Source organism: Tursiops truncatus, chromosome 18 (assembly GCF_011762595.2).
Source record: "Tursiops truncatus isolate mTurTru1 chromosome 18, mTurTru1.mat.Y, whole genome shotgun sequence".
Taxonomy (NCBI): Eukaryota; Metazoa; Chordata; class Mammalia; order Artiodactyla; family Delphinidae; genus Tursiops; species Tursiops truncatus.
In genome coordinates this window covers 1756626-1770701 of record NC_047051.1, presented here as the reverse complement: position 1 = coordinate 1770701, position 14076 = coordinate 1756626, and positions in this window count along the sequence as shown.

Sequence of the window (14076 nt, the reverse complement as noted above, 5' to 3'; positions counted from 1 at the left end):
GCGAAGTCAAAGTATTCGGGAAACGTTCTGAGGAGTATTTTTGGTTTGCTTTTTCCATCCAAAGGCAGGGCTGGACTGGGGGAGTTTGGGTATTATGTTGTTATGGGCTTTTTCTCATCTTTATACCTACAAATAAAGGAATAAGTAACCAGTGAAGCTCCCCAATCGGTTCAGAAGCCAGCAAAGGAGCTTTGAAATACTGAAATTATTACCTGCTGTCAAAGCTGAGGATAACTCGATAATTGTATCGAGGCTGGGCTCACACACACACCAACCTCCCACATCCGAACACCTTTAAGGAGAGGATCTGCTGACAATGGGGCCTAAGGTTCTTCGAGCAACTGCACCACGACTTGACCAGGAAGCAACGTCCTTATTTTGATTCAACCTTGTGGTGTAAATACTTTAATAAGAACTTTCTTTTAGAGATAAGCGGCCATGCAGTAACCCTCTAAAGGTTCCCAAGAAGCACCAGCTTTACAGAACGGACACGTGGTCCCACAGACAAAATGCCCTAAGCTGGTAAAACTGTTTTCCTATCACGTTTCCTACCAGATGTTATACTTTTTGCCTCAATTTCTTTTCCTTAATAGTTTGACAAAGCTGTTCACTTGCGCAGCTGCTTCCCAACTCAAGCGCGCATTACTCCTTCCACCAGGCAGAGCTGGGCCCTCGCCCTCCCGCGCCGTAACAACCCGACCTCCGCCTTCCCCACCGGCCCTGCGGCGGCACCGCGGGCACCGCGGGCGCCCCGGGTACCTGCCGCCACCAAGCCGAGCTCCCGGGGCGTGGGGACCACGACTCACACAGCACCTGACCCCTCCCGGGCCTGCGTAAACGCCTAAGGTTGAGGAACCGCCCTGACGCAAGTCCCTGATGGTCCCGAGCGACAGGGCGAGTGGAGCGGGCGGGACTCAGAGAAGAGTGTGGAGGGCGGGGGGCGCCGGAGACACGAGCCCCGGGCCCACTGCCGCCGTTGGTGCACTGCAGACACGTGTCTCCAAACATCGTCACCATGGCGTCCCGGCTTGAAGAATGCGCTTCAGAATCACCCCGGTACACCCCCAAACCAGGAGGACACCACAGCAAGCTGCTGGCGAAGCCCAAGGGTCCAAAGGAGGCCAGAGGAAGTCGCAACACCCCTCAAGACAGGCATCCTCGGAAAGGCCACGGTCCTGATTGAGCAGATGGCAGGCTGCACTCGCAGCCATCTCACGGCTCCTCAGAAATCCCGAGACACCAACCAGCAAGCAGGTGCAGAGATGCCTTAACTCCGCAAGCTGTGTGCTTACTCGGCTGGACTGTAGGGACTGCCTTTCCCATAAAAGGCTCAGGAAAAAAAAATCTAAATATAGCGTCTAAATAAATACAATACAGAGAAAAAGAGACAAAAATCGTTAGCATCCAAAACAAAACGACCTCAGGGTCTCCAAATTCAAGACAATCACAGTAAAGAGCTATTTTAGAGAACACAACCTCACAGAGATTCAAAATCTCAGCGGGGGAAAGATAAATCCCTAATGCAGTTTCCCTCACCAAACGACCTCGCAACTTGGAGCGTACATTTATCCACATAAATGGTTCGTGTGCCTTTTTTTTTTCCCTGATGAATGCCACAATTTTGGCAAAAACGAAACTCATAGCACCAGCTATTTTTGTTATGCAAACACGCTGAAAAGAATTCTGGCCATTTTTCATATTGAATCAAAGTACGTTTTCCATCTTGGCATAACTTTATAACTGAATTCACTTTTTCTCCTCAAACCTTACTAAGCTACTGAAACCTATTTTTTAATAACATGTGAAAAACGAATCCCAGGCAAGCTTAAATATGAACTCTCTGAGACGCTGACCTCACGAGGCGGCATGTCATTCCATACGCACGCTAAAACGCTCTATTCTGACTTAACGCGCTTAAATACATCCTAATATGTTTCGTGCTATTTTGCAGGATACCTTCCCATTAGCCTCAAATTATCTTAAATTTAGAGATTTGGAAACACTGACCTTGCCACGTATAGTGGAAGTCTTACCAACTTTCATGTTATGAAATCAGATTTTTGCTGACTCAACAAGCAAGGCATTCACTTAAGGTCATTCCTTGTAATAATTTTATGAGGGGCTTTTACTGTAGCTAGTCTCAGAAAACATGATTTGACCCATAGTAGATTCATATTTGTGTCATATAGCTGTGCTACATAATGTTAAACAACTTTTAAGTGGAAATTGAATACAAGGTTTTTTCCAGATTCTCCACCACTTTAGTCATTTACAGCGAGATGTTTCTACGAGTTTCAAGCTGTCGTTTTATTTGCACAATGAGAATGTTATATATAACTTTATAATTTTATGCAAAAAAAAAAAGAAAACCTATGCTGAAGGAGTGAAAGGTATGAAAATTTTAACTAACAAAACTTTGAAAAAATCTGCTTGCACAAAGAGAAAAGCAGAACAAGCCATCTGCTATTACGTGGTGAAAAGAGACACTGTGCTTCGAAATGTGTGTAATCCTCGTTTGAAGATTTATCAACATCCACGGGCATTTCTGTATATTGATATTATCACATGTGCACTTCGTAAACACTGGCATCATTCCTTGACTTATCAACATCCTTAGGTAGAAACACGCTATATAAATGAGAACCTAAGTATGTGCCAGGAACTCGAGTAGGCTCTGCATCTTCCTGATGGTTCACAAGACCTGCACGAATGCAGAAACATCTAACGGGTGGCCTAACCCAGTAACCCTGACCCATGAGAACATCTGTCCTTGCGACGGCTGGACCACACTGCCCCCGTCATGGCCCGTGGACCCTCGCTCTGAACATATCTCAAGGCAAGGCATGGGCACCTACACATCAAAACAATAATTTCTGAAATGACTTGATAGTTGAGTATTTTTCAAAGCATAGGAGAAATGAGGAAGAGAAATCAGAACTTTGTCATGTTCAAATTCAGAAGTGTTTTCATTTTGATTGACACGCTGCTGCCCAAAGGGGATCATCAAGAATTCTCTCTTCGCCACTGAGGGCCTCTGGTGCCAGCCCTGCGTCTCCCTGTCACAGAACCATCCTGGACCCTCAACACCAGGAGCCCATCAGCCTTTCACGAGGAGCTGCAATGTTTATTGAATTCCCCCAGAGACTATTCAACAGATATGGATGGAAATTCCATTTATCTTAGGTAACAATCATACCTTTACATTTTACTTATTGGACAAAAATAGGACTAAAATTACAGTGTTCGTTAATTTTGAAAATATCACCACCCTGAGCCTTTTTTAATATTTCCTATTAAACTTAGAGTCTTTGCTGTATTTAAACAGCAAAGACTGTAAGAGACATTTCAAGCCCTCAGGTGCATGGAATGTGTCACTTCCTACAAGCTGGAAGATACACACACACAGCAAAGAGACAGCAAACATGGTCAAAACATGTTGCCACGACCTCTCCTAAAGCCTCACGAATTAAAATATGGATAATACACAAAAATTCAAAGTTCTGGGACCAGTATGACTCCTTCAATTTCCTTCAGCTATTTTTTAAGCCAGTGTTGAAGTCACAGATATTGAATAAATGATCAAAACAAAGAAGCATTAGCACTGAAGCTCATCAAACACGTTCCATTTTACAGACAAGGAAACAAAGCCCACAGAACTGAAGTAACTTGCTAGAAGTTCTACATCAATTAGAGACAAGAATTTGGGGGGACTGTTAAATTTCCACTGTAATTATAATTTTTGAATTTTTTAAAAACTCTCTTAAGCAGAGAGTACAGTACTTCTTTTACTAAAATGTTTTTATAAGTTTAAAGAGCTGAAATAACTGTGAACTCCTCAAATTCCATTCCTTGTGATAGAATTGGAATGGACCTTTTATAATGTGTTACAAATTCCAAAGGCAGAAAGGAGGGATGAGCGGACATCTCAGATGGAATACGGAAAACTGGTCTGAGAGCAAGCTACAGTCAACATGTCATTTAGATAAATTAATATCTTCACTCCCCACAACTCAGCCAGATATTTTTATTTTGTTGGGGGGTAATTTTTGATTTATGGAGAGTCTCAAGAATTTGTTGCTTAATTCTACTTTGGTAATAAAATCTTTGGATATCCCGATTTTGAAATCTTTCAGACAGTCCATCATCAAAAGCCCTCACCTCCTAAAAGGCGCTCAGTCATTTCCTATTTCATGCACTTTGCCCTAATCATCCCTCCAGAAGACTTCTGAACTGTAAACAGCCGGGGTTTAAGACCTTTACCGTCAGGAGAAACAGCAGTATGCACCACACCCAAGCAGGTCCTGAGGCTCCGTGTCACTCTCCCGGCTGCCGCCTGGCGTGGTTATCTCAGATAACTGTGCTGTTTAAACCAGGTGTGCAGTGTTGGGTCAAGGGCAGGCGGTGGGTTACTGCTTGTCCAGCACTTTGGACTAGACAAACTCAACGCCGCACCTTCTGTACTCAGTATGAAAGGTGCTTTATTGGACACAGGAGACCAAACAACGGTGCGGCAAGACGTGAAGTGGAGCAGTGGAGGCAGAGGAGGAAAGGGGCTCTAGGAGTGAGGCCCGACCCTGACCAAGGCCCTGACTGCTGCTCCCTGCCCCACAGGGATGGCGGGGCTGCAGCTCTGCTCCCTGAACGAAGCATCTTGTCTGCAGCTGCGGGACCTGGTGCAGCTGACTCTGAGTCTGTGCGGCCGAGTCGAAATCCCAGAATCCGCCCCACCGAGAGGGTGTTCTACGAAATGAAGCCAGGCTATAAAATGAATCACTTGCTGGTTTATTCACAGGTGCAGCAAAGACCTATTAGGGACCCATGTGGGAAGGGGCGGGGCAAGGGCCTAGAGGGCAGATGAGATCAATATACCAGCGGCACCCACCCTGGAGCACAGGGTCTTGCGGAGAGGATGGCCCTACCTGCGGCCACCTAGGGTTGGTCACACAGGAGAGGGGCTATACCCACAGCGTGACAGAAGTTCGAGGCGGACCCAGGAACACAGACATCTCAATGGAACTTTTAAAGAGGTTACAGATTTCAGTGAAGAATGATAAGGACTCCACTCGGGCTGCCATTAAAACCTTATGGGAGACTTAGTTTAGATAAAACTCAACCTCTTCTGAAGTGTGGAGAGAATAACAAGAGGACATCAGTGCACTGGGAGTAAGGAAGGCTCTCCCCACGAAGGAGAAACAGGTGGGCCCTGAGAGGTCCGCAGCCTCTAAAACTCACCCTTTGTTACTTTCAGATTAACATCCGCTTTGCAACTGCATCTTCAGCCAGCAAAGGTCCATCTTTAAAAGAAGACGAAGCAAGAGCACCTTCCGGCCAGAGCGAGCAGCCCGCCCACTGACACAGGGGCTCCTCCAGCGGCGCTGCTTCTGCCCCGCAGCTGTGAGGCAGCCCTCACTCACGCCGCAGGCGTCCCCGGGGGGCCTGCGCTTGGATGACGGACACGGGGCAGCAGGCACGGTCCTGCCCTCCACCAGCTACAGGCGAGACGCGCAGACGGACACCCTTCCCCCCAACAGCTGCGCTGACCTGGAGGAGCGTGAGTGTGTGTGCAACACGGCCTCACAAACGCTGATTAAGCCAAGAAATCGTACAATCGTGACCTTCGGAGGCGCAGGGCACCTTACAGAGCTCGTCCAGAAGCGGAAAAGGAGGCCCAGAGAGATTGAGTGAGTTGGTTCAAAGTCTCAAATCCATGCCCTGACTGTGGTCCAGCGGTCTTCCCCTCACCCCACGGAGCCTTCCCCACTACAGCGCACGGGGCTGCCCTCCCCTCCAATAAAGACTTGATCAATTACTTTTGATATGCACATTGGTTGAATAGCGGGGCTTAAATGTCTCCGAGTGCATTTCAAACCATTGAGACCAAAAGGAACGTCTCTCCAAGGTCCTCTGACAGAGGAGGTGCAGGTGGGACATCGTGAGTAGAGTCTGAATCCGCGGGGTCTGCCTGCGGCTGCCCCAGGGCCCCCCGTCGCTGTGGACCGGTGCTCCAGGAAGCGCGACAGCACACGGTCCTGCTCACTTTAATAGGGAGCTGCTGTGTCGGTTCTGTTGACCGTCATCTCAAATATAGTTAAGTATATAGTTAACTAACGATTTCTGCAACCGTGCTTCACACCCAAAAGGTGCTGCTGTGATTAACCTCAGTGAACTGGGCTCCCCGCATAGCATGGATGCTACCAAAGAGACTGCCTCTGACGCTCGTTTCTAGTTAAACAAGTCATTCGAGCTGAACAGAGAAACAGCAAACGATTATTTTTAGAAGTGAAGACATACACAGGAGAGAAAATCCTCCAGGAGCTTCCTTTGCTGTTAAATGTGACCAGAAACGCTCACAATGGAAAGCCCTGTCTTCCTATCCCAAATGCCTTCAGGAAAATTACCTGAGATTGCCTGCAAGAAGACCCAATTTTATGATATTGTTCTTACAATGTGTAACGCTGGGGGGCTTGTCAAGTTCTGATGTTTCCACGAAACATCAGACTTTTCAACAATCTGTGAAAAACCTCCCTTTGCCACGTCCTGATTGCACACCTGCCACAACTTCTGCTTCAATCTACCTGCTCCAATTCAACTGCTGCTTCCCAGAGGTCTTGTGCTGCTCCTGGAAACTGCACCACGAGAGCTGGAGCGGGAAATGTAGCTGGAAGCAGAACGGCCCGCTCCCGCTGGCTGGACACGAAGGCTGGGGGCAACGGACGAGGCAGCCAGACTTTCAGCACCCTGGGCCGATGGTGGTCTGACTTGCACCAAAATGGTGAGGAGAGGAACGCTAGGCTACAATAGGACCCCATAAAAATTACAAAACAAAACTTAAATTTTAAATTAATATTACAACACAAGAATGGAACAAAATCATACTCTTTTTTTTTTTGCGGTACACGGGCCTCTCACCGTTGTGGCCTCTCCCGTTGCGGAGCACAGGCTCCAGACGCGCAGGCTCAGCGGCCATGGCTCACGGGCCCAGCCGCTCCACGGCATGTGGGATCTTCCCGGACCGGGGCACGAACCCGCGTCCCCTGCATTGGCAGGCGGACTCTCAACCACTGCGCCATCAGGGAAGCCCAATCATACCTTTTTAATTGCGCTGACATGTTAAGGAAAGGAACACACACCTCAACAGATGCTTCCGAAAGGGCCAAGTCTCCCAGGTTCAGAGGCCAATGTAAACGTAGAAGGGCTGACTCGGAAACAGAGGTACCACGGCCTGGAAATGACCTTAAACACCTCACTTCCAAGCCAGCACCATCTCCAGCCGAGCCTCAGGCAGTTCCCCTGCCCTGTGCCCTCTTAGAAGGATGGGGTTCTGAAGTAAAAGGAATGTAAGAATTTGTACCGCAGGCTTTGGGAACCACGTGCCCGAGAGGAGAGAAGCTCCTGCCATTCGGAGGTCAGCCTATCTCCAGGTCCTGTCCAGTTTGGGCTACAGGACGTTGTCCTCTGCAACAACCCCTCAGCTTCGGGGTGGACTCTTTTGCTCAGCTGAACTCCGTATCCACCAAGAAAGGGGGCGAACAGGTGGCAACCGCGCCGGCCGGCCTTCCCTAAGCATTCAGGCCTCTCCCTGCCTCCCCGGGGGATGGAGCTTCAGTGGAGGCTGATTTCCAGGAATCGCTGAGGGAGAAGAACTTGCAGCCACCGCCTTTTCCAAAGCCCAGGCCCTCGAGCCGCCTCTGCTGAGTACGGGCAGCTCCATCTCCTTTGCTCTCGTCCTTCGTCCTGACTTTCTCTCCACCTCGCCGTCTTATTTTGACATGACATTCAGAGTATTCCCAGTTTATACCCATTTCTTTCTCTTCATCTCCATGGTGCTGTGAGTCACTCACCTGGCCTCTACTCACTTCTCCACCCACGGGCCAAGGCTGTGGAGCCAATACTTGAAAGCACAGGGATTTGTTTTTAAGGAAATGAGGTAAGAGGAAATCCTAAAGGTATTCCCCATTGGCATGTTGTAGGACTCATCACGGATAAGTCCCCATCCTACCCTACCCCATGCCAGGCATCCTCGGCAGGTGAAACATCAATGTTACCACTAACAGTTATAACCATCTTTTATTTTATCTGACTATTCCAGACAGTGGCTTTTTTCAGGTGCAAATCTCTAAGTTTAAGTATAGGTTCTCCTGAGTTTCAACCTGTAATGATTGTGTCTTCCATCTTGCCAATGGTTTAAGGACGCGGGTACTAATAAGGAAGGTATCGCTGTAAATCACTCTGAATCAAAGTGATATTCTTCATCTATATAAAAACCAGTAAGTATTGCCATTCATATAAGCACAGAATGAGGCTACATAAGACTGAGCAGAGCGTCTGATTTTGGGATGATATTTTAGGATGACATTTCTTGCTGACTGCCGGCAACTTAAAGGCACATGACTAGAAGCATATTACAATCATTTGGGGTGAAATTTTTTAATGTCACAGATCCAGATTTTATCAGGGAAAATATTTAAACCTTACGAACATATTTAATGAGAATATTCTAACTGGAAATAAACATTTAACATTATTATTAATGAAAATAAGCCGCTTTTAGAAGTAAAGTTTGCATTTTAAGGTATTATCAGGATTTTGGGGGGAACCAACTTATTTTTTAAAGTAAGAAAACAAAAATATAGAAAAAATAAAGTAATACATGATTGAGGCGAAGAGAATATCCACAGTATTACAAGGGACCCACGCCTGTAGCCGTCTTCACAGGGTCACCAATCTAGTAAGCAGAGTCCCCATGTAATTCAACTTTCATTCCATCGTCTAACACGTGTTTATTCAGAGCCTATTGTGGGTCAGGCACTGTAGAAACAGTGATGAATAAAGCAGATGTGTTTCTGAGCCCTCATGGAGGAAGGTCTTAACATTGAAAGGCTAACATAAAAATGCTTCAAGGAATTAAAAGCCAAAATAAATAACAACAGTAAGACACATAACCTGCTGTTTTAAATGAATTCAAGTCTCTACGTCCAAATGGATTACACTCAAAATACTAAAAGAATGTGCAAATATGATGACAGAATCACTGTATTTCAACTTCAGAGAGAACAGGAGAGGTGCCAAAGGCTTAGAGACAAGCAAATGTCCTGACTTCCAAACACAGGAAGAGGCTCAAGGAAAATGGCTAAAAATTGTCATTTAAGAGCTTAGGTCAATCTCCAGAAAAATTTTTAAATAAATTATTAAACACAGGCTTGTAAACACTTTCAAAAGGAGGCAGCAATCACTGGGAACAACACCGATTCACCAAAAGCAAGACTCCACAAATTAACCCCATTGTGACTCACTGGCTAAGGTACCAGGGTGGGAGAGAAGGGAAAGCTATAGACGCTTGGAATCTTAATTTCAATCGGGTATTTAGCGAAGTCTGTTGTGATATATTTTGCGGGTGGGGATAAAAGTTAAAAGATAAAAATAAAGCTTATTAGATTCCTAGCTGATTGAACTGCCAAAGACTGTTAATTAACAAAGTGAGGTCAATTTGAATTGCCAACAATATGCTAAAGTTTTAGTTCATGGGCCTGACTTGAACATTTCAGGTTTAACAAATACAGAAAACACAATATTCAAGCCATTGGGTGACCCTATACAATACGTTGTATAACAGGATCAAGATTTAGAAGATCTCAATAGACTGGAACAAATGACCAAAACCAACATCAAATACACTAGGGGATAATCATAAAGTGCTTCAATCAGGTTCAAAAAATAAACAGTCCCAGTTCCCACAGGTGCACCAAATACACAGCTAACACAGGGAACAATTCCATTGAGAGAAATCCAGAATGACTCCCACACGTGGTGAGTGAGAAGATAACCCACGTGGAAAAGGACAGGAAAGGCTGAGACATACTCTCACCACGAACCCCACCCCCCTATGGCACCAAAAGATTGGGAGAGATCTCCACCTCCCAGCACCTCCCTGAGGGGATGCTCCACCCAACATCTACTGCCCAGCTTTTAAGGCTCCCACCCAAGGGATGGGCCACCAAGACATCTAGCTCTGAAAGCCAATGGGGCTTCACCCATGAATGAGTTAGCATGCATCTAGGGCATGGCTGCAATCCTTCCCAGAGCCCAGGGAAGCCAGCGGGCCCTGCCGCCACCTTCTTCCTCCAGCTCACTCTAACAATAAAACCAGGTCACCAGCACCCCTCTAGGAACAGATTGTACGTGTGTCTGGAGCCCCAGTTTTTACAGCTGCCACCCAAAGGACAGGTCCCCAAATCACGTAGCTCTGATAGCCAAGCCTTGCAGTCACAAATTCCACACAACTGTAGCCAACAAAGAGGCAGTTTTGGGCTTCCCTGGTGGCACAGTGGTTGAGGGTCCGCCTGCCGGTGTAGGGGACGCGGGTTCGTGCCCCGGTCCGGGATGATCCCACATGCCGCGGAGCGGCTGGGCCCGTGAGCCATGGCCGCTGAGCCTGCGCATCCGGAGCCTGTGCTCCACAACGGGAGAGGCCACAACAGTGAGAGGCTCACGTACCGCAAAAAAAAAAAAAAAAAAAAAATAGTTAAAGAGAGAATCATAAAAGCAGCAAGAGAAAAGCAACATACAAGGGAATCTCCATAGGACCATTAGCAGATTTTTAGACAGAAAATTTGCAGGCCACAGGGAGTGGCATGATATATTCAAAGTGCTGAAAGAAAAAACTGCTAGCCAGGAATACTCTACCTGGCAAAATTTTCCATCAGTATCGAAGGAGAGATAAAGAGTTTTCTGGACAAACAAAAGATTGAGTTCATCACCACTACTGGCCTAACAAGAAATGTTAAAGGAACATTTTCAACCTGAAACAAAAGGACACTAATTAGTAACATGGAAACATATGAAAGTATAAAATTCACTGGAAAAGGTAAATATATAGTTACATTCAGAATACTCTAATGTCATAATAGTGGTGACTAAATCACTTACACCTTGTGTATAAAGGTTAAATTTCAGGGCTTCCCTGGTGGCGCAGTGGTTAAGAATCTACCTGCCAATGCAGGGGACACAGGTTCCAGCCCTGGTCCGGGAAGATCCCACACGTTGCGGAGCAACTAAGCCTGTGCGCCACAACTACTGAGCCTGCGCTCTAGAGCCTTCAAGCCCCAACTACTGAGCCCACACGCCACAACTGCTGAAGCCCAAGCACCTAGAGCCTGTGCTCTGCAACAAGAGAAGTCACCACAATGAGAAGCCTGCGCACCACAATGAAGAGTAGCCCCCACTTGCCGCAACTAGAAAAAGCCCGCACACAGCAACAAAGACCCAATGCAGCCATAAATTAATTAATTTTTTTAAAAGGGTAAATTATAAAAGTATTAAAAATAGCTAAAACTATGATAATTTGTTAATGGATATATAATATAAAGAGATACAAACTGTGGCATCGAAAACATAAAAAGGGAAAAAAAAAAATTAAAAAAAAATTTTTTAATTAAAAAAATTTAAGAAAACATAAAAAGGGGTGGTGTAAAAATGTAGAGCTTTTGTATGCATTTGAAATTAAGTTGTTTTCAGCTTAAAATAGACCTTTATAAGATATTTTATATAAGCCTCATGGTAACCACAAAGCAAAACCTATACTAGGTATGCAAAAGAGAAAGGAAACATTTCTAGACATTTGTTCACCCAGCATCAGAGCACCTAAATTTATAAATATTAACAGAATTGAAGAGAGAAATAGACAGCAATACAATAACACTAGGGCACTTTAATACCACACTTTCAACAATGAACTGTCATCCAGACAGAAAATTAGTAAGGCAACATTGGACTTAAACTACACATTAGACCAAATGGACTTAACAGATATATACAGAATATTCCATCCAAGAGCAGTAGAACACACATTCTTCTCAAGCGCACATGAGACATTCTCCAGGATAGAATGTATGTTAGGCCACCAAAAAAAACCTCAATAAATTTGAGAAGATTGAAATCATATCAAGCACCTTCTTTGATCACAGTGGTATAAAACTAGAAATCAGTTACCAGAAGCAAGCTAGAAAATTCACAAATACGTGGAGACTAAACAACATGCTACTGAACAACTAATGGGCCAAAAAGGAAATCAAAAGAGAAATCAAAAAATACCTTGAGACAAATGAAAATGGAAACACAACATACCATAACTTATGGGGCGCAGCAAAGCAGTTTTAAGAGGGCATTAATAGCGATAAAATAAACCACCTACCTTTATACCTCAAAGAACTAGAAAAAGAAGAACAAACAAAGCCCAAAGTTAATAGAAAGAAAGAAATAACAAAGATCAGATCAGATAAATGAAATAGAGACTAAAAAGGCAATAGAAAAGATCAGTGAAACTAAGAGTTTTTTTTTTTTTAAGATAAAATTGGCCAACATTTAGCTGGACTTAACTTAGAAAAAAAAGAAAGTACATTCAAATAAATAAAATCAGAAATGAAAGAAGAGACATTATAACTGATACCGAGAAATACAAAGGATCGTAAGACACTGTTCTGAACAATGAAATGACAACAAATTGGACAACCTAAAAGAAATGGATACATTCATAGAAAGAGACAACCTACCTAGACTGAATCACGAAGAAACAGAAAAATCTGAATAAACCAATTACTAATAAGGAGATAAAAGCAGTAATTAAAAACCTCCCAACAAAGAAAGTCCAGGACTAGATGGCTTCACTAGTGAATTCTACCAAACATTTAGAGAATTAATAATGATACTTCTCGAACTCTTCTAAAAGATAGGAGGGGAAGAAGCACAACCAAACTCATTTTCTGAGCCCAGCATTACCCTGATATGAAATCTAAACTTTTATGACAATGATCTGTTACTGAATCTCTAATTCACATTTTAGAAAAAAAATATGAACTTGCACAGGAAATTTTATTAATTGAAATGAATTGTTTCAAAAATAAAATTTTCAAAAACCTCACTTGTAATTCTGTACATTAATGTGAACGGAGCAACCTATCAAAAAAAGGATTGGAGATATATTATTTAAAACGACATTTTCACAAGACTATGTGATAAATATAGTTCTTGATATATTTTTTAGCAATATTATAAGCCAAAATTATTTTTATATACCAAAAAAATATGTTAAAAGGACTGACTTTCTAGTGCTCAATCAATCATGAATGTTTAGTATGTTCTTATTACATACAATTAGCACAAAGTGATACATAAGGAGAATGTAAGATACTATTTCTGACTCCAAAAGCTTGAGATCTTACTTAGCAGAGGAGCTGACATTCCTGGAAAAAATTTACTAAATTCCTAAGACGTGGATAAGACTAACAAGAGAAATTTTTATTCATTCCAAATATTTATTAAGTGACAGACACTGTATTAAACGATGGAGACAAAATGGGGATAATTACACGAGTAGCATGCTCTGTGCCCTCCAGGAACGCAATCCAGCAAGCGAGACAGACGTGTAAAATAGTCATTGTGGCACAGCGTGGTAAGAGCAGAGGGCAGAGCTCTCCACCTGCACAGCTGATAGCAGAGGGACCGCTGGGTTGACTGGAGGGGTCCTAATGGAGGGAGCCATTTGGGTTGGGTCTTGAGAATGAGTATGACGTTTCCAGATAAAAGACAGGGGACAAAGGTATCACCGCCTAGAGGAACGACGTGTGCAAAGCGAGGGAAGAGTGAGACACCTGGGAGGGCTCGGGAAGCTGAAGGGAGTCTGCCAAGGGTGCGACGGGTCGGGGTCAGGAGCTCTGGGCGAAGGAAGGCAGATCCCCACAGCACCGAGGATGCTGTGCCCTTTGTGGAGAGCAGCATGGCCACATGTGCATTTTTGAGGCTTACTCGGGCTGTTAACAGCAGCTGTTTACATAAAAAAGGGCAAAATGTGGACAACAAAACCATCTTGGAGGCTTTAGGAATTGTCCACGACAAAACGGTGATGAGCACTGAATAAAGGGGACCTCATGGAGTTACAGAAAGGGAACAGGCGTGACAACCATTAAGAGGTAAACCACACTCAAATAGCACCCGCCAGGAATCCACCTGGCTGCTTCACCAAACATCGATGAGCTTCTACTTTGTGCCAGGTACTAGGTACTGGATCCTAGGACCAGAGGG